This window comes from Aegilops tauschii, chromosome 7 (genome assembly GCF_002575655.3).
Source record: "Aegilops tauschii subsp. strangulata cultivar AL8/78 chromosome 7, Aet v6.0, whole genome shotgun sequence".
Classification (NCBI taxonomy): domain Eukaryota; kingdom Viridiplantae; phylum Streptophyta; class Magnoliopsida; order Poales; family Poaceae; genus Aegilops; species Aegilops tauschii.
The window spans coordinates 225,615,761-225,641,670 of record NC_053041.3 but is presented as its reverse complement, the minus strand read 5'-3'; the positions used below and the strand labels follow the sequence as shown (position 1 = coordinate 225,641,670).

At 41.9% G+C, this 25,910-nt stretch overlaps 1 long non-coding RNA gene across 1 annotated transcript; it reads left to right on the top strand.

Annotated features, from left to right (window-relative positions):
- The first annotated feature begins 1,372 nt into the window (after positions 1 to 1,372).
- On the top strand, positions 1,373 to 2,692 carry LOC123494667 (uncharacterized). Its single transcript, XR_006666035.2, has 3 exons — positions 1,373 to 1,480; positions 1,615 to 1,788; positions 1,980 to 2,692. It is a non-coding gene; the product is annotated as an uncharacterized lncRNA (long non-coding RNA).
- Positions 2,693 to 25,910: the final 23,218 nt, after the last annotated feature.

The window sequence follows — 25,910 nt, the reverse complement described above, 5'->3', positions numbered from 1 at the left end:
AGACAAGCTACAGTCACTAAAAAAAGACGAGCTACACCATACTACAAATACTGTCACCATGCCATTTCGTATGCATGTGGTGTCGTACCGTATGCCACGGAACTATGGAAGTCGACTGTGTGTTTAAGGTATGCTTGTCACACAAAAATTGTGCACATAAAGCTACTTCTTTTCGCTACTTATATTACTTTACAGAGGAGTACTATATAGTAGTACAAACTAATAAGTGTAGTTATCGCATTTAAAAATATTCAATATGATGTTACATTTAAAAACAATGCTCACTAGTTTCAAAAATGTGTTCGTGACACTTAAAAATCATGGTTTCATAGTTCAAACAAATGTTTTTTATCATTCAAAAATATTTCAACATGTATTTTAAAAAATTAACACCTATTCGAGAAAATATTCAAAACACGTGTTTAAAAAATTGGAAATCATGTATTTAAAAATGTTAAAACATATATAAAAATCATTTAGATGTGTACAACATGTAAATTGTGTATTAAAAAGTGGACATGAAAACATATATTTTGCAAAAATGTTAATCATATATTTGATAAATGTTTATTGAGTACTATAAAAATATTCCTACTATATACAAAAAAATGTGCAACGGTGCCCTGTGGTAGATTTCCGACGCGATCCGCCATCGCTTACCTCGCCGACGGCTAACCGCCGGCCGGTTTGACCACTGTTAGACTCCTCAAAGTCTATGATAGGTGGGCCCGACCTTCGGTTAATTCTGAGTTAATGACAAAATAAACACTAATTGCACTGGTTGACTAACTGTGTCACTGGCCAGTGGGCCCCATTGGTCAGGTTTGACCTGGCTGACTCAGTTAGCTTGCTGACAAAATGCTTACCTAGTGCTGATGTCATAATAGCTTTAGTGGAGTTTAAATAAGTCTAAATGATTTATTTATTTTAGAAAATTAGTTAAACTTCAAAAATTCACAGAAAATCAACCGCAGCTCAGAATGAAATAAGTTATATATGAAAAATGATAAAAAGATCCAAACTTTCCATTTGTAACATTTTGATGCATGTCAAAGCAACTTATAACTACTGTATAAGTGAAAACAAATAAAAATGCTTAAACATGGAGTTGTATTTGAACCCTTGGACTTCATTTAAATTGTTGCTAGATGCATTAGCACAATCCATAGCATTCTTATCATATCATGATCATGCATCATATTGTTGCACTTGTTGTGTATTGATTTCCTCTCCGGTACTGTTCTTCTCGATAGGTTCTGCCCCTGCGAGCAGGGCCGGCCCTGAGGGGGGGCAGCAGGGGCGGCCGCCCCGGGCCCCCAGGATCGAGGGGCCCCCTCCCATGTGTAAGTGTACGCATACAGGTAAAGTAGCCCATAGGCCATAGAATCTCGTAGGAAAAGAAGTAGCCCAGGTCACGGCAGGTAAACGCGTAATCGCTTCAATTAGCGTACGATCAGGAGGGAAAAGAGCAGCTACGCACGTAAATTACGTGGTCCCGTTCTCTTTATTCCTTAATTATTATTAGGAGACATTCTTCCTCGGCAAAGAAAACGATCGTGTGACGTGAGTTCATCCCTGGTTTCATACTCAAGAAGTCCAGATCCCAAATTGCAGAGGGTAGCCCGGCGCTGTACGCAGCGACGACGGAGCACGCACATCACCTAGTCCCTGAAAATTAGCACTGCCGGAGTAGGCGCACACGTACATCGCCGAGCGCCTGCCACCAGACAACGCCAACACATCATCGCCGAGCGTCCAGCCACTGGTGCCTGATCTAATCAATCCAAGGTATATCATATTATTTTTCATAAAATTTTCAGTAAAATGTCATGCTATGAGTAAGAAACAGTTTCATAAAAGTATTAGCCAAAAAGAAATTCTAGAAGTTGGGAATGATTTTTCATGTTAAATATTTGTGTGTTTTGGTTGATTTGAATCACTTCTTTGAAGAAAGTATTGTAAAACTAATGGTGTTTCAGATTTACGCGTCTATGGTTCCTGCAACATCCAAAAAGATGCTTCTGAACCTTCATATTATTGAAGAACCATTATTGCTAAATAATGACCCAACAAAGCTTAAACGATTGTGCAACATTATGAATGGAGAAGAAATTGATGGATGAGATTAACGTCGACACAATCATAAGTGACTTTGCATCGAAGTTTTTTACAAGAATTTTTTGCAGGTAACATGTGTAAGTTATTTTATATGAATATTGGCTTTTGGCTGTATTTAAGTAATTATTGATAACATTTTGTAAATGCATAGAGTACTTTTATCATTGTTATGATTTTTACATTAGGGGCCTCAAATTTTACTTTCGCCCCGGGCCCCCAAAATCTCAGGACCGGCCCTGCCTGCGAGTGGCACCGACTACCTATCTGAGGAGCAATGCTACCTTGTTGATCTTCCTGGGAAGCAAACCCCCTTGATCATTCTGATAAAATCCCACTCTCTCGCTTCTGCACTCTTTTATTGCATAAAACGAAACCCGGTAAAAACCTACAAATAAACAAAGGAAATTGAAGAAACGGAAGAACACAAAAATGAAAGAAAGCAAACCCAATAAAGAAAAAAGGATACCAAAGAAAACCGGTGAGAAAACAAAGAAAACCAAGTATAATGAAGAAAAAATGAAAACCGAAGAAGACCGGTGAAAAAATAGATAAACCAAAGAAAGAAGGAAAAAAGAAAAACCGAAAAATCAGCACAAGGCGACCTACAACGACGCGCCCTGTAGGAAGAGGGGCCTACGGTATTGAGTCGGTCCGCTAGGCGTCGCCCCGTAGGAATTGTTGGGAAACGTTGCATGGAAAACAAAAGAAATGTACGCACACGCGAGATCTATCCGTCGAGATGCATAACTATGAGAGAAGAGAGTATGTCTACGTACCCTCATAGACCGTTAAGCGGAAGCGTTTATCAACGCGGTTGATATAGTCATACACCTTCACGATCCAATCGATCAAGTACCAAACGTACGGCGCTTCCGTGTTCAGGACATGTTCAGCTCGATGATGTCCTCGCCTTCCCGATCCAGCAAGAGAGGCAAAGTAGTAGATGAGTTCTGGCAGCACGACGGTGTGATGATGGTGGTGGTGAACTTGTTCCCGCAGGGCTTCGCCGTACTCTGCAGAAATAATTGACGGAGGATGAAACATGGGAGAGGGGCGCCGCACATGGCTTGGGGATTGTTGTGTGTGTTGCCCCTCTCCCTCCTCTCATATATTTAGGTGGGCGGGAGGATGGGAGGCAGCCTAGGACGCCCCCAATGGGGCCAGCGGCCAGCCCTAGGGCCTGCCTTGGCCGCGCCCCCTTCGTTCTTTGGCGCTACGGGGAAAGGAAAGGGGGCTAGCTGCCTTAGGGCGCCCCTTTCCCTTTCTCTCTTCCTTGGAGAAAGGCGGGAGGGGGCCAGCCCCTCCCTTTCCTTTACAACGCCGACGGCTAGGTTGGGGTGCGGTAGCCCCTTGTGGGCTGGTGTGCACCCCTCCCCTTGGCCCGTTAGGCCCAGTAACCTCCCGTGGCCTCCCGGAACCCCTTGCGGTGATCCGATAAATACCGGTGCATTCTGAAACCTTTCCAGAGACCAAATACTATCATCCTATATATCAATCTTTACCTCCGGACCATTCCGGAGCTCCTCGTCATGTCTGTGATTTCATCCGGGACTCTGAACAACTTTCGGTCACTATTTCACATAACTCATATAATACTATATCGTCAATGAACGTTAAGCGTGCGGACCCTATGGGTTCGAGAATGATGTAGGCATGACCGAGGCGCTTCTCCAGTCAATAACCAATAGCGGGACCTGGATGCCTGTATTGGTTCCCACATATTCTACGAAGATCTTTATCGGTCGAACCTTTATGACAACATACGTAACTCCCTTTGTTTGTCGTATGTTACTTGCCCGAGATTCGATCGTTGGTATCTCCATATGTAGTTCAATCTCATTACCAGCAAGTCTCTTTACTCGTTCCGTAATACATCATCTTGTAACTAACTCCTTAATCACTTTGCTTGCAAGCTTCTTGTGATGCTGTATTGCCGAGAGGGCCCAGAGATACCTCTCTGTCACACGGAGTGACAAATCCCAATCTTGATCCATGCCAACTCAAAAGGCACCTTCAGAGATACTTGTAGAGCATCTTTATGATCACCCAGTTACGTTGTGATGTTTGATAGCACACAAGGTATTCCTCCGGTATCCGGGAGTTGTATGATCTCATGGTCGAAGGACTATGTATTTGACATTAAGAAAGCAGTAGCAATAAAATGAACAATCATATGCTATGCTAATGGATGGGCCTTGTCCATCACATCATTCTCCTAATGATGTGATCCCATTATCAAGTGACAACACACGTCTATGGTTAGGAAACCTTAACCATCTTTTGATCAACGAGCTTCGGCTCCGGTGTGAGGCTGCCGTTGCCGGAGAATAACAGGAGGTGCAAGCATCTGTGGAGTGGTGCAAGCATCTCAGAGTTGGAATGTACGCTTTGATGAGGTGATCAAAGCATATGGTTTTATACAGATTTATAGAGAAGCCTGTATTTACAAAAAAGTGAGTGGGAGCTCTGTAGCATTTCTGATATCATATGTGGATGACATATTGCTGACTGGAAATGATATAGAATTTCTGGATTGCATAAAAGGATACTTGAATAAGAATTTTTTAATGAAAGACCTTGGTGAAGTTGTTACATATTGGGCATCAAGATCTATAGAGATAGCTCAAGACACTTGATAAGATTTTCAATGAGTACATACCTTAACAAGATTTTGAAGGAGTTCAAAATGGATCAGTCAAAAAGGAGTTCTAGCCTGTATTGTAAGGTGTGAAGTTGAGTAAGACTCAAAGCCTGACCACGGCAGAAGATAGAGAGAGAATGAAAGTCATTCCCTATGCCTCAATCATAGTTTCTATAAAGTATGCCATGTTGTGTACCAAACTTGTTGTGTACCTTGCCATGAGTTTGGCAAGGGGGTACACTAGTGATCCGGGAGTAGATCATTAGACAGGGGTCAAAATTATCCTTAGAGGACTATGGAAATATTTCTCGGTTATGGAGGTGGTAAAGACTTCGTCGTAAAGAGTTACGTCGATGCAAACTTTTACACCAATCCAGATGACTCTGAGTCTCAATCTAGATAAGTATTGAAAGTGGGAGCAATTAGCTAGAGTAGCTCCATGCAGAGCATTGTAGACATAGAAATTTGCAAAATACATACGGATCTGAATGTGGCAGACCCGTTGACTAAGCCTCTCAAAAAACAAAACATGATCACACCTTAGTACTCTTTGAGTGTTAATCACATGGCGATGGGAACTAGATTATTGATTCTAGTAAACTCTTTTGGATATTGGTCACATGGCGATGTGAACTATGGGTGTTAAGCACATGGTGATGTGAACTTGATTACTGACTCTAGTGCAAGTGGGAGACTGAAGTAAATATGCCCTAGAGGCAATAATAAAGTTGTTATTTTATATTTCCTTATTTGTGATAAAGGTTTATTATTCATGCTAGAATTGTATTGATCGGGAACTTAAATACATGTGTGAATACATAAACGAATACCGTGTCCGTAGTAAGCCTCTACTAGACTAGCTCGTTGATCAAAGATGGTTAAGGTTTCCTAGCCATGGACATGAGTTCTCATTTGATAATGGGATCACATCATTAGTAGAACGATGTGATGGACAAGACCCATCCGTTAGCTTAGCGTAATGATTGTTCAGTTTTATTGCTATTGCTTTCTTCATGTCAAATACTTATTCCTTCGACTATGAGATTATGCCACTCCCGGACCAGAGGAATACCTTGTGTGCTATCAAACATCACAACATAACCAGGTGATCATAAAGATGCTCTACAGGTATCTCCAAAGATGTTTATTGAGTTGGCATAGATCGAGATTAGGATTTTTCACTTCGAGTATCAGAGAGCTATCTCTGGGCCCTCTCGGTAATACACATCATAAGCTTGCAAGAAAACGGCTAAGAAGTTAGTCACGAGGTGATGTATTACGGAACGAGTAAAGAGACTTGCCGGTAATGAGATTGAACTAGGTATAGAGATACCGACGATCGAATCTTGGGCAAGTAACATACCGATGGACAAAGGGAATTACGTATGTTGTCATGACTGTTCGACCGATAAAGATTTCGTAGAATATATAGGAGCAAATATGGGCATCCAGGTTCCGCTATTGGTTATTAACTGGAGAGGTGTCTCGGTCATGTCTACATAGTTCTCGAACCCGTAGGGTCTGCACGCTTAACGTTCGTTGACGATATAGTATTATATGAGTTATGTGATTTGGTGACCAGATGTTGTTTGGAGTCCCAGATAAGATCACGGACATGATGGGCAGTCTCGAAATGGTCGAGAGGTAAAGATTGATATATAGGACGATGGTATTCGATCACTGGTAGGGTTTCAGAGGGTACCAGAGACTTATCGGGTCACCGGAAAGGAGTTTCGGGCACCCCGGCAAGATATGTGCCTTATGGGCCAAGAGAGAGAACACGCCAGCCCACAAGGGGCTGGTGAGCCCCTATACAGGCTGACCCTATGAGGAGGAGAAGGAAAGAGGGGAGGGAAAGGAAAGTGTGGAGTAGGACTCCCCCTTCTTTCCCTCCCCCCTCTTTCCTCCCACCTTCTTCTTACAAGGAAAGGGGGGCAGGGCAAGGCAGCAGCCCTAGGGCTGCCGCCAGGTCTCTTGGGGTGCCCTAGGGGTTGCCTCCTCCCCTCCCACCTATATATACATGGGTATGGGTGCGCTACACAAGGACACACAACATTGTCTTAGCTGTGTGCGGCGCCCCCGTCCACCGTTTACTCCCTCGGTCATATTTTCGTAGTGCTTAGGCGAAGCCCTGCAGAGATCACTTCACCATCACTGTCACCATGCCGTCGTGCTGCCGGAACTCATCTACTACCTCACCGTCTTGCTGGATCAAGAAGGTGGAGGACGTCGCCGAGCTGAACGTGTGCAGAACACGGAGGTGCCGTGCGTTCGGTACTAGATCGGTTGGAGCACGAAGAAAGTTCGACTACATCAACCGCGTTGTGAAACGCTTCCGCTTACGGTCTACGAGAGTACGTAGACACACTCCCCCCTCATTGCTATGCATCTCCATGGATAGATCATTGCATGTGCGTAGAAATTTTTTGTTTTCCATGCAACGATTCCCAACATGTCCTTCGTGGGCGATGGCCATGGTGGGATAGACAAGGTTGCTTCTTCGTGGGTGGAGCCCTCCGTGGACTTGGGTATCCGTTACCCTTCGTGGGTTGAAGTCTCCATCAACGTGGATGTATGATAACACCACCTATCGGAACCACGCCAAAAATCTCCGTGTCATCATTGCATTTGCACTCTCCAAACCCTTCCCTTTGCCTTCATATGCAATGTTTTACTTTCCGCTGCTACACTCTTGGAATTGCATGTGTAGGTTGATTGCTTGACATGTGCTAATTGCTAAAATCTGCCCACAACTAAAATTGGGAAAATGCTAGATTTTTATTTGGTCAAGTAGTCTAGTCACCCCTCTCTAGATCTACTTTCGATCCTACAAGTGATATCAGAGCTTTGGTCTCCAATTGCCTTGATTTCCATAGCTTTGGTGATCATAGCCTTGGTTTCACAACCTTGGAGAGTATGGCGTTTAGTGAGGAAAATTACCACCGTAGAGGTCCTTACTTTGATGGTACTAATTTTGCTAGTTGGAAGCATAAGATGAAAATGCATATTCTTGGTCATAACCCCGCCGTTTGGGCTGTTCTGCGTATTGGCTTGCAAGGTGACTTATTCAAGGACGGAAAAGAACCGGATCGTGAAGCGACTGTGGAAGAAATGAAGATGTTGCAATACAATGCTCAAGCTTGCGATATTCTCTTCAACGGATTATGCCCCGAAGAATTCAACAAAATCAGCCACCTTGAGAATGCAAAGGAAATTTGGGATACTTTGGTTGATATTCATGAAGGTATCGAGTCCGTCAAGGAATCCAAATTGTATGTGCTTCAAAGTCAACTTGACAAGTTCAAGATGAAGGAGGGTGAAGGAGTCACTGAGATGTACTCTAGGCTTGCTCGCATCACAAATGAGATTGCCAGCTTGGGAAGTGAAGAGATGACCGAACAATTCATCATCAAGAAGATCCTAAGAGCCTTGGATGGAAAATATGATACCGTGTGCACCTTGATCCAAATGATGCCCAATTACAAAGATCTCAAGCCCATGGAAGTCATTGGTAGAATTGTTGCTCATGAGATGTCACTCAAGGATAAGGAAGAGCTCCACAACAAGTCAAGTGGTGCATACAAAGCTTCGAGTGATGCTCCTACAACATCAAGTGAGAAACAAGTCTTCAATAAGGAATTGAGCTCAATGGTGAAGAACTTCAACAAATTCTACAAGAATAGAAGCAAAGAGAGAAGCTCCAAGTCAAGATCCTACAACGACAAAAGATCTTCTAGTCGTGATCGTAATTGCTACAGTTGTGGAAGACCCGGACACTACTCCAATGAGTGTACGGCTCCCTACAAGAAAAGAGAAGATTCACCAAAAAGGAGAAATAAAAGAGATGAATCACCACCAAAAGAGAGAAGGAGTAGAGATGATCGTTATGAACGAAGACCCTCTCGTAGAAGCAAGGATTCGGAAAGGAAGGACAAGTCATCAAAGAGCTACACAAGACGAAGACATCAAGCTCACGTTGGTGAATGGGTTTCCGGTTCCGACTCCGACAACTACTCTGAGAGAAGCTAGCACTCCGACTCCGAATATACTCAAGATGAAGGTGTTGCCGGTCTTGCACTTGTGTCAACCAACTCCTACGACATATTTGACTCAACAAATGAAGGAATTGGAAGGTGCGTCATGGCTAAAGGCCCTAAGGTATCACACCCCAAGTATGTTGATTTCAATAGTTATGAAGATGATTTTCTAGGTGATGATGATTTACTTGTTGACAATGCTAGTGATGAAAATTGATAACCCACAAGTATAGGGGATCGCAATAGTTTTCGAGGGTAGAGTATTCAACCCAAATTTATAGATTCGACACAAGGGGAGACAAAGAATATTTGTAAGTATTAGCAGCTGAGTTGTCAATTCAACCACACCTGGAGATTAATTATCTGCAGCAAAGTGATCAGTAGCAAAGTAGTATGATAGTTTTGATAATAGTAGCAGCAGCAATAGTAACGGTAACAGTGATAGCAGTAATTTTGTAGCAAGTGCAACAGTAACGATAGCAATGGTAACTTAGCAAGAGCAATATAAGAGAAATTCGTAGGCATTGGATCGATGATTTGTTGGATGATATTCATCATGTGACAGTCATAACCTAGGGCGATACGACACTAGCTCTAGTTCATAAATATAATGTAGGCATGTATTCCGTAAATAGTCATACGTGCTTATGGAAAGAACTTGCATGACATATTTTGTCCTACCCTCCCATGGCAGCGGGGTCCTATTGGAAACTAAGGGATATTAAGGCCTCCTTTTAATAGAGAACCAGAACAAAGCATTAACACACGATGAATACATGAACTCCTCAAACTACGGTCATCACCGGGAGTGGTCCCGACTATTGTCACTCCAGGGTTGCCGACTATAACTTGCAAGATCGGATCTAGAACATAGATATAATGGTGATAACATAAACGGTTCAGATCTGAAATCATGTGTAGCGACCAGACCTCAAATGGCCTGTGCTGCTGTGCACCAGTGTCATCCCTGGATCAGTAATGCTGACACGCACAGTACAAATGGAGGATTTATAACAGAGTAGCAATCACACACTTATTACATCGAATATCTCCAAAGAGATTAAGTATGATAATCATGGCTTAAGGCCATCTAATAACGATAACAGCGGAAGACTTGGAAGAATAGTGAGTCCATCAACTCCAGCGGCATCACTGAGTATAAGACCACGACCTAAGGCACCTTACTCGTCGTCTGAAAAGTCTGTAACATGAAACGTTGCAGCCCGAAACGGGTCAGCACATGGAATATGCTGGCAAAGCAACACATAGAGAGCAATGAACAATGGTAAGGCTATACTATATGCATATATGGCTGGTGGAAAGGCTCTATGGTTACAGTTTTTGCGAAAAGCCAATTTTATCCTACTGCAAAGGAATAAATTTTATTTAACTATCATGGTGGTTGAAACATTGAGAAGGTACCTCCAACTCAATCCCAATTAAGTAACATTATTAACCCAACAAAATTAATTATAAGTATCACGGTGATGAGATTCAAATGATAATCCAGGTACTAGATACTCAAGTTGTCCATAACCGGGGACACGGCTAATCATGATCAGTTTGTACACTCTGCAGAGGTTTGTGCACTTTTCCCCACAAGACTCGATCGCCTCCGCTTGATTCTCGCACTGCACGATGTTTGAGAAACGGATGACCGAGACACAGTCTTTCAGAAACAGTCACTCTCTACTCTGGATGGACCGGTACACCTACTTTCCTCTACATCTGCTAGTCCACCTCTTCAAGAGATCCTGTAACCTACTCAGCTATGCTAGAGCCCATAATAGCTTGCGGCTGCACACGGAAGTTTCTAGCATGAATAATCTTATGATCCCTTTGAGCCTGGGTGGCGGACCTTATACATACAGACAACACTGGGTTCTCCAGGTGTCTCAATCCACCCAGATGTGAGTTTTAGTTGCCACCTTAAGTTGAACCATTATTAAACACTCACATCTGTCATGAATCTCTCAAACCCAATCCACGTCTACGAGCATAGCATGGCAATAATAAAAGCAACGTAGAAGTAACTCCCGAGGGTTTGATATATGAAACAGATAATAGGTACTACCTCAACTACTTCCCAATACCCACAGTTTAATTAGATCCTAATCATGCAATGTGTTTGAGGAAATAGATCTAATGCAATAAAACTGGGTATGAACGGGGTATGATCAAAGTGTTACTTGCCTTGCTGATGATCCGCAAAACCTAGCGAGTCGAAGTACAAGCGGCACACTCCGGATACTCTATCGCAAACAAACAAGCATACAATCAGTACTCATCTAATGCACAGGTAAAACTCGAAAGAAAGATCCGACCAGAAAGTTCAACTTAAGAACTCCGGTTTGCAAAAAGAATCAACTCGAAAGAAGCAACGAAAGTCAAACGGCAAAAGAAAGAAACTTCGTTTGCTAATCTGGATCTAGGTCAAATTTTACTGTAGCAAAAACTTGTTTGAGTAGGTTAAACGGAAAGAGAATTTCGAGACGAAACTCTAGGCGCTTGAATCACCTGATTCCGATAAACGAGCGAGAAGTTAAACAGATTCGAAATTTCGATCAGAAATCGAATATGAGAAAATAACGAGAAAATCCGACGAAAAAGAAAAACGGACGAACGGTTAAATAACGGACGTTCGTTAACAGAGAAAAACCGACGAACGCGTTCGTTAAAACGAACGGTTCGGTGAACGCTCGAAAAATAAGAAAACCAAAAAAAAACCGATCTAGGGTTTTTTTTAAAACAAAAGGTTTTTTTTAAAACAAAAGGTTTTTTTTCCGGAAAAACCGGTCAACGCGAACACGGGCAGTACCTCGACGGGGCTCGCTCCGGCGAGGGGCTCCGGCGGGCGGGGTCGGCGGCGGGGATGCGGGGCTCGGGGGCGGCTCCGGCGGGCGAGGGGGCGGGGCTCGGGCGCTCCCGGCGACGGGCGGCGAGGCAAGGCGGCGGCGGCGGCTAGATGCGGCGGCGGCGGCGGCTCCTCCGGCGGCGTCGTGGCGAAAACGGAGGGGCAAAGCATGAGGCGGCGGCGGCTTCGTGCTCCCGGCGGACTCCGGCGGCGTCGTGGGGAGGAAGGAGAGCGCGGGCGGGGTGGGCCGTCGGCTGGGCTCGGCCCAGTCGGCGCGGCGCGTTTTTTTTAAATATGTTCCGCGGAAAATATTACGTAGAAAAATAAATAAAAATCCGAAAAATCCGAAATAAATTTTCCCCGTCTTGTTAGAAAATCTAGAATAGGGTGAACATTTTTAAAATCAAAAATAAATATTTTGAAAACATGCATATTTTTAAATGCAATAAAAATTGCAAATAAAATCCGATAAATTTCAAATAATGATTTTTAACATTTTTCCTCCAGTATTTCAAATGTTTTGGAGAAGTCATATTTTCTCCTCTCGTTTGTTTAAAAATGAAATATTTTTCCGGAGAGAAAAATAATTAAAATCCCAATCCTCGTTTGAAAAATCAAATAAGAAAATTCAAGAAAATCCCCAACTCTCTCCGAGGGTCCTTGAGTTGCTTAGGATTTATCGAGGATTTGTCAAAATGCAATAAATCATGATATGCAAATGATGATCTATGTATAACATTCCAAATTGAAAATTTGGGATGTTACATCATGGCAGCCGGGCCCAAAGTGAGAAGCATTAAGCATGGCAAAGTCATAGCAACAACAATCTCAGAACATAGTGGATAGTAGGGATCAAGCCCTAACAAAACTAACTAGATTACATGATGAATCTCATCCAACTCCTCACCGACCAACAAGCCTACGAAGGAATTACTCACTCCGAGTGGGGAGCATCATGGAATTGGTGATGGAGAAGGGTTGGTGATGACGAAGATCGAAGATCCCCCCTCTCCAGAGCCCCAAACAGACTCCAGATCTGCCCCCGATGAAGAACAGGAGGTGGCGGCGGCTCCATCTCGTGGAACTTGATAATTCTTTCTACCTGATTTTTTTCTAGAAAAATAGGATTTTATAGCGTCGGTTTCAGGGTATGCGGGGCCACCAGGTGGGGACAACCCACCTGGGCACGCCTGGAGGGGGGCGTGCCTTGGTGGGTTGTGCCGACCTAGGTGCCCCCCTCCGGTGGTTCTTGGCTCCAGAAATTCTCATCTGTTGTATAAAAAATCCTCGCAAAGTTTCGTTCCATTCTGAGAAATTTTATTTCTGCACAAAAACAACACCATGGTAGTTCTGCTGAAAACAACGTCAGTTCGGGGTTAGTTTCATTCAAATCATGCAAATTAGAGTCCAAAACAAGAGGAAAAGCGTTATGAAAAGTAGATGCGACGGAGATGTATCAACTCCCCCAAGCTTAAACCTTTTCTTGTCCTCAAGCAATTCAGTTGATTAACTGAAAGTGAAAAATAAAAACTTTTACAAACTCTTCTGCTCTTGTTTGCATAAATATGCTTAAAAAGCACCTAGGTTTTCAGCCAATATTATAACTAACCATGCCGACAATAGCTCTTAAAAATTATATTAACTCATATCAATGACATAATCAGCTAGCGAGCAATAATAAGATATCTCAAACAACAATACGTTATCAAAACAACCATGATATAATATGACAATAGTGGTATCTCGCTAGCCCTTTCTGAGACCGCAAAACATAAATGCAGAGCACCTCCAAAGTTCAAGCAACGACTAAACAGTGTAATTTATGGTAGAAAAGATCCAGTCATGATGCACCCAACATTAGCTACACAATGCATCAGCATGACAGTAGTGCTCTCAGGTTCTGGCGCTTATTTTAGAAGGTGATGACACAACATAACAGTAAAGAGATGGTCCCTTCGCAGATGGAAGCTGTGATTTGCAGCGGTGCCACATCTCAAGTTTTTAAAACAGAGGTAAATGATATTTTGGGAAATGCGCCCTTCTTGTTTACTTCGCGACCATCAATTATCAATATCTTCCATGCTAAACACGCCAGTGGCGGTTCCCAAGCGATAAAGTAAAGGTTATGACTCTGTAGGAGTTTTTGTTTGATTATTTAAAAGATCAATTCTTTTTGCACTTTGGGACTGGGCATTCCCATTACCGCCCTTTTCTCTTGCGATGGTGAGTGAATAAACACTCATCCCGAGAATAACCCGCTTAGCATGGAAGATACCGACTGCCTCCTGCCGTTCCATGAACGATCCAGGCACACAAAAAAGGATATTTATTTGAAGTTTTTAGAGATGGCACATGCAAATTTACTTAGGATGGCAGGGTAATACCGGATATAGGTAGGTATGGTGGACTCATCTGGAATAACTTGGGTTAAAGGTTTTTGATGTACAAGCAGAGTTCCCACTTAGTACAGGCGAAGGCTAGCAAATAGGTTGAGAAGTGGCCAGCTAGAGAGCAACAACGGTCATGAACATGCATTATGCATAAGTAACGTTGGACACTAGCATGAGTAGGATATGAACACCATGAACATAAATATCACAGAGGCTATGTTGGTTTTGATTCAACTACATGCATGAACATGTGCCAAGTCAAGCCACTCAAACATTCAGAGGAGGATACCACATCGTCATACTACATCACAATCGTTTTAGTGCAATGTTGACATCCAAGATAAATCATTATCCACTCCTAGCTACTTATGCATGGCATGAGAAACTATAATCTTTAATTGTCATTGCAAACATGTTTAATCATATTGAGCTGAATCATGGATACTAGGTCAAACATATTTACAAAAACAGAACGAGTCGAGTTCATACCCGTTTCTCTCTGCCACAGCCAGTTCATCAAATATCGTCATTATTGCCTTTCACTTGCACAACCAAACGATATGAACATAATAATAGGGCAAGAGTGCCGTGGACTAAGCTGGAATCTGCAAACATTTTATTCAACAGGAGAAGACAAGGTAAAATGGGCTCTTTGTTAGATCGACAGTAATGCATATGAGAGCCACTCAACATTTTCATCATGGTCTTCTCCTTGGTACGACTCAAATAAAAAGAACAGAAATTCAGAGAACACACTGAAATGTTTTTGGAGTTTTTGGTTTTCTTGAACAAGCAAATCTCTACTATTAAAGGGGGATCGAACGTCGTGATGGTTCGACCACCTCGTTCAATCCCCCACCTCCACCTCATTCGATAACCCAACCCTCCACCTCTGCTCGTACGTGAGAAAAGGATCTCCTCACACAATCCCACCCATCCTGCACGAAAAAAAAGAACAACCCACGTACGCACGTCCCACCGCCCACTCCCCTTCCCCAAATCCATCTCCCTCAATCCCATGGACCTATCACCGCCGATGACTTCGAGCGGCAGCACACTGCAGCCATACCATCTATTGGAGCGGTGGATCCGCGCCCTAACATGTCTACTCCTCTGCCAGGACGCCCGCCCTTCACCTTCGCCCCGCGTACCACCTCGCCTTACTGCCGTGCTTGGGGTCGCCGGTGTAGGAGGAGGCGCAACCCACGACGGCGTCTTCTTAAGCCGCCCCACTTGGGGAAAGCGACGGCGAACCCGCCACCTGAGATGCCATACTTGGCGGAGAACGTGGTGGTGGTGAGCATGGCGACACTGACCCGGACGCTGACGCATGCGTCGGCGTGCGAGCTCGCCTATCAACTGGACGTCGTCCCGGCCATCAAGGAGACTGGCGCCAACAGCACGCCCTCCCGGGGCTCCCACACAGGAGCGAGAGGAGAGGATGGCACCGGTGAGCTTGTATCTGTCGAGCACGTCGACAGTGGTGCGGCAAGATCAGCACCAGCGTAGGCAGCGGCACAAGTGAGCCTTGCGGCGTACGCGGAAATGCCGGCGCAGATCCACAAGATCGAATGCATGCACTTGTAAGACTCTTGTGTAACCCTGTCTTCTCCATTCACACTTTTCTGTCAAGGTCTGCCAATGTATGTCGTTGACTGGTGCGTCGTTTTGATATCTCCATTGATTGCTCGTCCAAGTTACTCTGGCTGTGGCATGGCATGCACGATAGGTGTTTGCTCTTTTGTTTGTGTTGCCCGTGGTAGGTTCCCTGCCTGTCGCTTTTACCCTGCTGAGAAGTACAGTTTGTTTATCCTGCCGTCTTACGACAAGGATTACCGGCTTCAGTCTCTTATAGGGGTTCTCAACTAGCCTCTGATACCGACAACTATATCAAATTTGTTAGTTTGAGCATCGCTGTCCACTGTGTACAACTACTTGTCTGTGTGTAACTGTAGCTTCACTTATTAGGTGATTCTTTGATTTGTTGAGTTAACTCCCGCTATTTTGTGAATGTTCTCTGAATCTAGAAAACTAAGCGATTTTTAGTTATCAATGGTCTACTGTGTTGTGCTCCTACTTGACTTCTGTGAGAGGAGAGGAGGATGCACGATAGTTTGGTCGTCATAGGTTTGCGCATATACATTTTGTGGAGAATTAGAGAGGAGAGTGAGAGACTGTTGGGTAGTAGTTTGATTATCATATGTTTGCACATATACATATTTGGTTACACATCTTTTATACTGAACTGTCCTCTAGATTCATGTGCATATTCATGAATTATTGTTTCCTTGTTTTTGTATTGCCCCCATGAAGGGTTAGGTGTGTCATATGTTCATACATGTGTAGTAACATATATTTTTGTAGTAGCCTTCAATGGATGATTCCTAGCAGTATTAGTAAAAATCAAGCCTCATACATCATTATGGAGGTTTAGTTTGTATTCTGCAGACAAAGGCAACCCAATAAAATCATGAATTCCACATTTTATGTTTTGTGCACAGGCTTCTTTCAACTTCAAGTTCAATAAAAAAATTATTGGTGACGATGTTTCTGACAAACTTATTCTTCTCTTTTACTGTAAAAATATAATAGTATCTCTTTTTAGTGTCGCTTATTATGCCACTGGTTATTTGAGGTGTTGGCAAGTAGGCAATTATTATCCATGATGAATCATTGATTGACTAAGTTTACTCATTATCTAGGCTAGCCTGTTTTGCAGGCAAGTGCTATCTTCTTCCTGCAATAAACCTCTTTCTAAAATAATGTGCGCTTGGTACGGAGCGATAGTTGTTTCTTACGCCATTTTTGTTGTTGTTATTGTTGTTTCATTTTTGTTTGATCTTGTTACTGATAGTGCTTTGTCGCAAATGCCATCTATGATGTCATAGCAAAGGTTATCTGTAAGCAACTCGCTTTTATCCTTATTCCTACACAATCAGGGGCACATAATGCACAGAATAATTCACATAGCATTCTGTTCACTGTACATACTTTTAGATAGATCATATATTCTTGTAAGTACAAGGTGTTGGCACTGGAAAAAGAATGTAATGAACATGTAGCCATCTAGAATGATTCAGAGCATTCTAGAATAGTATGCCCACTTCCATTCTGAAATTTTCTGTTGTGCTTATATAAAGAAAGATATCCAAGGATTCAAACAACAGTGGAAAATATCGAGGCGATCTTAGTCCAGTCAGGTCCAAAGTTTAGAGTTCCAAAGTTTGAGATTTTACCATGGAAAATGGATATGGTGACTGAAGTAACCAGTCAGTCCAGTCTGGTGCTGCGTTCAGATTTGATTATGGTTTGGTCTTCTGGAATTGGAGATTAAGCATGAACCTATCAGATTTGGTTTCCGTTTTCATCAGAAGATGTTATGTATGACATAATTTCTGGTATTGGCTCAACTTCTACTCCAGCTGTACAAAAAGGATATGTAAAGATGAGAGAATGAGTAATCCCATGCCTTTTGTTACTCTGTTGTTCATATTTATACTTTATCTTCTCGTATTTTAGGTGGCACTTAGCTAGGTTTGGAGAAATGGACATGGTGATTGATAGGAAGGGAGTTGAGTGGGAGTAAGACATAGTCCTTTGTGGACAAATTTAAATTTTGAAGGGAAAGACCTTTCGGTTCAATACATGGTCAAAAAACTTCACTTTGTGTTGTGCATCGTAAATGTTAACATATCATATCAGAGAAACACACACCTACAGATGGACATTTGTCTTGTTTGTAGGGTATGGTGTCCCGTGGCAACGCACGGGCAATCAACTAGTAAAAGGTAAAAACAAAAATGAGAAAAACTATTTACATGGGAAAGCTCCCAACAAGCAAAAGAAGAACAAGGAAATCTTTTTGGGTTTTCTTTTTAGTACTAAAGCTAACTACTCTAGAAAGAAAAATCAAAAAGAAGCAGGAGATATTTTTGTAATTTCTCAAAGTTTTTCAAACACACGAGAAGAAAGCGAGAAAATAAATTTAACATGGATAGTACAATGAAAAAGTATGGACACCGACAACTGGAATGAAATGTGTGAACATGAATGTAAAGTTGGTGGAAATACGTACTCCCCCAAGCTTAGGCTTTTGGCCTAACTTGGTAATCAGTCAGTAGTCGAAGAAACCATGGGGTCCCATGTCGAACTGCTGAGGAGCGGGCACCTGTGGATCCCACTGCCGAAGCTCCTCCTCTGCTGCAGCCTGGTAGTTCCGGTAGGCGATGATATCCGCATGCATAATCCTGCATCCACCTCTGGCAATAGAATCAAACAAAGCAGGTGCATGCAATGGAATAATATCCCGAGTGTTTTCACTAAAAACCAGATTATAAGGAATAGGAATGTTAGGGTAATCGCTTGCAATAAACTGGTGGTGTTCCATGGCCGTGCGATCTAGATAAACCTTGGGCAAGGGATAATCATGCAGGCGTATCTGAACGTTGAAGCGAGCCACCAAACGAGTAGCATAAATACCACCATGTATTTTACCCTTGGATTTATTAATGTCAAGGCGATGTGCCACAATAGCTCCCAAGCTATAAGTGTTGTCACCGTGAAGTGGGCGACGCAAAACAGCAAAATCTGGAGCACTGAGTGCGCCTGCCTTCTCTCTAGCAAGTAACACTTTGCAATAAATAGAGCAAAATAGTGCACAGCAGGAAAGTGCAAGCCAGCGGCAGTGATACTCGACACCCGTCTCTCATCCCCCATTGTCAGAGTATGGTAAAAACCATTAAACTCCGCGGGCCTAGGCTCTACCAAACTACCATGAGAAGGAAGCAAGCATATGTCACAAAATTTAGTAAGCGGTATCTGATGGGGTTCAGCATATAAATTAAACTGCACCTCAGGGGGATTATTCCTAGGAAGAAAATTAGAAATTTGCACAAAGGAATTTGTGAGGAGATGATACTGTTCGCATTCAGCTGCGATGAAGTCAGGGAGGCCGGCATTAGCAGCATATTGTGCAAACTCTTGTAGGATTCCAGCCCCTTCCATGAACGGGGTATGCTGCCACTCGCACGGCCGTAGCTCCACCAATCTCCGGGTGCGGAGATCACTATCAGATGACTCCCCAATCACTCCCTTGGAGTTCTTCTTGGAAACAAACTTCCTAAAGATACTCATGTTTTTCCTATGAACAAAAAATCTAAAAAATTTAGTCCACAAAATTTTCTCAGCAAAACTTTATAAGATTGGTAGCAACTACTCATAGTGATGCATAGAGGCCATAGCAAGCATTCAAACCACTTAAAACTCTAAGAATTCAACATGCCAGCTCATCTACAGTAGCACCAAGAGTAGCTAATTATTCAAAATATAAACCACTAAAGCAAAAACTAATTGGACAAACGGAGGAGTCACATACCAAGCAACAATCCCCTGAAACAGTTTCGGCAACGAAGCTTCTAGCAAAGAGATCGAAATCCGCGGGTTTGAGAGCAAGAGCACGAGAGAGAGAGAGAGAGCAATGGTGATTTTTTCTGGAGGTAGGTGGTGATGTGGGATGAAGAGATAAGTGAGGAGGCCCACGTGGGGACCACAACCCACCAGGGCGCGCCCAGGTGGGTTGTGCCCACCTGGTGCACCTCCCTCTGATGTTATTTGCACCAAAAATTCTTAAATATTTAGAAAAAATCGTGTTAAATTTTCAGAGCATTATGAGAACTTTTATTTGTGGGTCATTTTTTATTCCACGAGAAATTTAAGAAAACAGACAAAACATGGCATTTTATTTTATTTAACTAAGAAAAACAGAAAACAAAAGGTAGGAACAGAAGGTAGTGCTCACTAAATTCATCAACTTCATACCTCTAAAAAATGATCCATTAATAAGGTTGATCAAGCCTTATTAACAACCATTTTCGATTAGCATGAAACCGAAGAACTTTTGTAAGTCACTAAGTTACCTCAACGGGGATATGAATGTCCCCAACAATAAGCATTTCATATTTCTTTTTCACAGTAGGTAGAGGTAGTTGAAAACTTCCAATAGTGATTGTCAGAGATTTTTCAATAACATTAATACCATTCACTTGGAATTGTTTCTTCGGAAAGTGCACTGTATGCTCATTACCATTGATATGAAAAGTGACCTTGCTTTTATTGCAATCAATAACAGCCCCCGCAGTATTCAAGAAGGGTCTACCAAGGATAATCGACATGTTGTCATCCTCGGGCATCGCAATTATAACAAAGTCAGTCAAAATAGTAACATTAGCAACAACAACGGGCACATCCTCACAAATACCGATAGGTATGGCAGTTGATTTGTCAGCCATTTGGAGAGATATTTCAGTAGGTGTGAGTTTATTCAAATCAATCCTTTTATATAAAGAGAAAGACATAACACTAACACGAGCTCCCAAATCACATAAAGCAGTTTTCACATAATTTCTTTTGATGGAGCAAGGTATAGTTGGTATTCCCTGATCTCCAAGTTTCTTAGGCACTCCATCTTTAAAAGTATAATTAGCAAGCATGGTGGAGATTTCAGCTTTCGGTATTTTTCTCTTATTGGTGATGATGTCTTTCATGTACTTTGCATAAGAAGGTATTTTAAGGATATCAGCCAAGCGAGTACGCAAAAAGACTGGCCTCAGCATCTCAGCAAAGCGTTCAAATTCTTCATCATCTTTCTTTTTACTTGACTTGGGTGGAAAGGGCATAGGTTTTTGAACCCACAGTTCTCTTTCTTTACCGTGTTTTCTAGCAACAAAGTCTTTTTATCATATCTTTTATTCTTAGGTTGTGGGTTATCAAGATCAACTGCAGGTTCTATCTCAACATCATTGTCTGGTTCTTTATTATTTGTTTGAGTGTCTTCATGAACCTCATCATTATCTTTTTCATCATCAGAAGGTGAGTGTTCACTACCAGGTTGAGTTTTAGCATCAGAGATAGAAACTTCATTATCAGGAGGTTTTTCTACTTCAGGTTCACTAGAGGAATGCAAAGTCCTATCATTTTTCTTCTTCTTTTTCTTTTTAAAAGGAGTACGTGCATCAGTGTTAACTCTTTGAGAGTCTTGTTCATTTCTTTTTGGGTGTCCCTCAGGATAAAGTGGTTCCTGAGTCATTTTACCTCCTCTAGTTGCTACTCTAACAACAAAGTCACTTATATTATTATTCATTTCATCAAGCAACTCTCTTTGAGATTTAGCAACTTGTTATAACTGAGTTTGAACCATAGAAGCATGATTCCCCACACCTCTAACATCATTTGAGATTCTAAATAACAAGTCACTCAAGCGAGAAATCATATCAGAATTGTATTTCAATTGTTTCATAACATTTGCATTGAAGTAATCTTGCTTTCTAATATAATTCTCAAACTCATAAAGACATTGGCTAGGGTGCATATTTTGAGGATTGTCATTATCATTGAATTTCATTAGAGAATTTACCTCTACCTCCTTAGGCAGTGGTGGTGTATTAAGCCCATGTATTTCTTCAATAGGAGGTAAATTTTTGACATCCTTAGCTTTAATACCCTTTTCCTTCATAGATTTCTTTGCTTCTTGCATATCTTCAGGGCTGAGATATAGAATACCCCTCTTCTTCGGAATGGGTTTAATCGGTGGGTCAGGAAGAGTCGAATCATCATAATTTTTCAATATGTTATTCAATAATCCTTCAGCTTGCCCAATAGTTCGTTTCCTGAAAACACAACCAGCACAACTATATAGGAAATCCCTAGAAGCATCGGTTAGTCCATTATAGAAGATATCAAGTATTTCAGTTTTCTTAAGAGGATGATCAGGGAAAGCATTAAACAATTGGAGAAGCCTCCCCCAAGCTTGTGGGAGACTCTCTTCTTCAATTTGCACAAAGTTAAATATTTCTTGTAAGGCAGCTTGTTTCTTATGAGCAGGGAAATATTTTCTAGAGAAGTAATAAATCATATCCTACGGACTACGCACACAACCAGGAGCAAGAGTATTGTACCAAGCTTTAGCATCACCCTTTAATGAGAACGGAAATAATTTGTGAATATAGTAATAGCGAGTTTTCTCATCATGAGCAAAAAGGGTGGCTATGTCATTCAACTTAGTAAGATGTGCCACAACAGTTTGATTTTCATAACCATGGAAAGGATCAGAATCAACCAAAGTAATTAACTCTGGGTCCAGAGAGAATTCATAATCCTTATCATCAATAAAGATAGGTGAAGTAGCAACTTAGGATCACACTTCATTCTAGCATTCAGAGATTTTTCTTTATACTTGCATAATAATTTCTCTAGATCATCTCTATCCTTACAAGCAAGAATATCTCTAGTTGCCCCCTCACCCGTAACATAACCTTCCGGTACCTTAGGCAGTTCATATCTAGGAGGGCTAGTTCTAGTAGGTGTTTCAAGATTTTCAGTTTCAAGCTCATCATCAGTTTCAACAATATCATGCATGATGTCTTACTCTAGCAATTTGTTCATCAAGAAATTCACCTAGTGGCACATCATCATCAAGCAAGGTACTATCATCATCATAAGTATCATTCATAGCAGAGGTAGCATCATCAATAACTTGCGACATATCAGGATTGATAGCATGTGGTGGTGTTGCAAGTTTACTTATAACAGAAGGTGAATCTAAAGCAGAGCTAGATGGCAGTTCCTTACCTCCCCTTGTCTTAGAGGGAAAAATCTCAGTCTTAGCATCCTTTAGATTGTTCATAGTGACAATTTGATAATAATCCCAAGTGACTCAACAAATATAGCTATGCTCCCCGGCAATGGCGCCAGAAAAAGGTCTTGATAACCCACAAGTATATGGGATCGCAACAGTTTTTGAGGGTAGAGTATTCAACCCAAATTTATAGATTCGACACAAGGGGGGCCAAAGAATATTTGTAAGTATTAGCAGCTGAGTTCTCAATTCAACCACACCTGGAGATTAATTATCTGCAACAAAGTGATCAGTAGCAAAGTATTATGATAGTTTTGATAATAGTAGCAGCAGAAATAGTAACAGTAACAGTGATAGCAGTAATTTTGTAGCAAGTGCAACAGTAACGATAGCAGTGGTAACTTAGCAAGAGCAATATAAGAGAAATTCGTAGGCATTGGATTGATGATTTGTTGGCTGATATTCATCATGTGACAGTCATAACCTAGGGTGATACGGCACTAGCTCCAGTTCATAAATATAATGTAGGCATGTATTCCGTAAATAGTCATACGTGCTTATGGAAAGAACTTGCATGACATCTTTTGTCCTACCCTCCCGTGGCAGCGGGGTCCTATTGGAAATTAAGGGATATTAAGGCCTCCTTTTAATTGAGAACCGGAACAAAGCGTTAACACACGGTGAATACATGAACTCCTCAAACTACGGTCATCACCGGGAGTGGTCCTGACTATTGTCACTCCGGGGTTGCCGGATCATAACACATAGTAGGTGACTATAACTTGCAAGATCAGATCTAGAACATAGATATAATGGTGATAACATAAATGATTCAGATCTAAAATCATGGCACCTGGGCCCAAAGTGACAAGCATTAAGCATGGCAAAGTCGTAGCAACATCAATCTCAGAACATAGTGGATACTAGGGATCAAGCCCTAACAAAACTAACTATATTACATGATGAATCTCATCCAACACCACACCGACCAGCGAGCCTATGAGGGAATTACTCACTCCCGGCGGGGAGCATCATGGAATTGGCGATGGAGAAGGGTTGGTGATGACGAAGATCGAAGATCCCCCTCTCTGGAGCCCCAAACGGACTCCAGATCTTCCCTCCCGATGAAGAACAGGAGGTGGCGGCGGCTCTATCTCATGGAATGCGATAATTCCCTCTCCCTCATTTTTTTGGAAAAATAGGATTTTATAGTGTCGGTTTTAGGGTATGCGGGGCCACCAGGTGGGGACAACTCACCTGGACACGCCTGGAGGGGGTGCGCACCCGGGTGGGTTGTGCCCACCCAGGTGCCCCCCTCCGGTGGTTCTTGGCTCCAGAAATTCTCATTTATTGTATAAAAAATCCTTGCAAAGTTTTGTTCTATTCCGAGAACTTTTATTTTGGCACAAAAACAACACCATGGTAGTTTTGCTGAAAACAGCGTCAGTCTAGGGTTAGTTTCATTCAAATCATGCAAATTAGAGTCCAAAACAAGAGGAAAAGTGTTAGGAAAAGTAGATATGACGGAGACGTATCAAAAACTATGATGAACTTGTTGTTAATCATGCTAATCAAGATGAAACGAATGACAATGATAAGAAGGAGATTGACCGTCTAACTAAAGAACTAAACACTCTTAAGTTAGCTCATGAAACTTCTCTAGAGGATCATAGAGAGCTTAAAGAACTCATGCGAACCTACGCTTCGAGAAGCTAAATGTAGAGCAAGAGCATGAGTTTCTAAAAGCTATTAATGATGATCTTCGAAAGAAGAGTTCTTCTTATCTTCCCAAACGTCTCCTCTTGTCTACCTATATGCCACAAGTAAAATCTAGAAATAAGAACAAGAAATATTCTTCCTCTAGTAGTAACAATAACCATGTTAAATCCAATATTGTTGCTTCTAGTAGTTCTCTTGATTCCACTAATGATTCTCTTAGCCAAGTTACACTTGAGCAAGAAAATAGCTTATTGAAGGGAATTATAGAGAAAGGTGTTTACAAGAGCCTTGCCGGAAGTAAGCAATTTGAGGAAATTGTATGCAAGCAAGGAAGGCACCGGAAGAATCAAGGTGCTGGTTTTGAACGAAAGTTCAATGCCAATGAAGTTGAGTGTGAAGAAGATCAATATCCCAAGAAGAAGTTTGTTCCTCACCAAGAGAAGTATGACCCCACTTCTTTCAAGGGAACACAAGCTCAAGATGATCTTCCACCACAAGACCACAAGCTAAAAGGCAAGGACAAGCTTCAAGAAGAGATTGATTCATTTGAGCAAGCTCATAAGGCCATGGTCAAGTGGGTTCCCAAGACTACATCAAGTTCTACTTCATCAAGTACGACTACAACTCCAAGGATTCCCATCAAGTTGATGTGGATCCCAAATAAGAAGAACTAGAGAGTTCTTGAGGGTGACTCCACCAACATGCTTCACTCATATTCATTTTGGCGAGAACTTACGCAATCAACTTTCATATCTTGCACTAGTTCAAGGAGTCACAAACCCTCTTCTTGGTAAGACAAGGGACAAGGTAACCTCTTTCATGGACATCATCATATGTGTGTTTCACTCTATGTCTATGGATATCCTTGTATGTTCCTTGTGTCCCAAACCCATGTAGGTATTGACAGTGCAACACTCCAATGGATTGCTCCAAATGATCTACATCAACATTGAGCATCCACATCTTCAACATCTACATGAAGTCATCATCGACAAAACCCAAGGTTAGTTCATCCCTCTTAGGGGGGATATCACATCTAGGGGAAGCTTTACTCTAAGAATTGAGCTAAAGCAACTCTAATGGTGTGAACATAACAATGCTTTATTAAAAGTGGTAACCCCACTTGTGCTTAAACGATGAGTATGACCTATGATAAAATGTTCTCATTTGACTCCTCAGTTAATATACTCATATATATATGACCTAGTCATCGCCAATTGCTTGATAGATACAAGAGTGTATGTGCATGCTTTGCCACATGTTTTATTTTCTATCTTATTGTGTGAGCATGTTGGTTGCATAATTTTCTCCATTCAAGGACATCCATTTGTTGTTTTGATTGTTTGATTTTTTCTTTTGCCAAATGGATGGACAATAATGCCTAAGTACTCCCTCTAGCTATCTATGCTTTTTCTCGTCTCAAACTCTATTCATGCTACATCACAAAATTTGAGTAGTGACTCACAAGGTAAGTTCTCCTCGATGCATTTCCAACACTCTCTTTTTCTACGTACACTTT